An 824-nucleotide genomic window follows, 5' to 3' on the forward strand; every position below is an offset into this window, starting at 1 on the left:
CCGATATCTACTTCACTTTAAAGCTCATAATGGTGATGTGTGACTGAAATGCATTTGGCAAAATTCTTTAAAGTATTAATCATCTCAAGGATGTGAGCTGTGAGGAAGCTGGAGATTTTTTCCCTCTGTAGGTGAAGGTCACAGAGATGCAGTTTTCTTTCTAGAAACCTAAAGACCTTCCCAACTTTCCAAACTAAATACTGTATGTGCTACCACCTATGAGCTTTTTATCGTCATTTCCACCTCTCCAAAGGTCATTTTCTTTTTTAAAATAGTTTGTTTGTCCAGTCTTGGGAAATGCCCCTCTGTGACACGAGCTTTGGCTTGGGACTGATCTCATCCCCTTAAGACAGGCTAATGCCCTCAGAGCCACCTGTCTGTCAGAGCAGTGTGATTACATGCTCTCCTTCCATTTTTTGACCTCAACCACATTTATACCTGCAGAGGTGACATTCAGAAAAGATTTTATGTAAACCATGTGTTTTTAAAGAAACTCGTACAATTCGCACATGTATTTTTTCTTATTTGGAGAAAACTGTGATATTTGGATGCAGTTTTTTGTTTGCATGTTATTGCCCCCACACCTAGCTATTGAACACACTGGATTATATAGATATGATTCAATTACTATTTAAAATATTATTGTAAAATATCAAGAGGACAGGGTGGACCAGCACATGACGGGGTGGACACATGCAGAACACACAAAGCATGACAAAATATGACAATGAAACATTTATTCAACTTCGGAAAAAAATAATATAATAATAATAAATAATATAATTACATCCTCAATCACATTGATATACCCCCCCCCCCCCCCC

Source organism: Sinocyclocheilus anshuiensis, unplaced genomic scaffold (genome assembly GCF_001515605.1).
Source record: "Sinocyclocheilus anshuiensis isolate Anshui unplaced genomic scaffold, SAMN03320099.WGS_v1.1 scaffold220, whole genome shotgun sequence".
NCBI lineage: Eukaryota > Metazoa > Chordata > Actinopteri > Cypriniformes > Cyprinidae > Sinocyclocheilus > Sinocyclocheilus anshuiensis.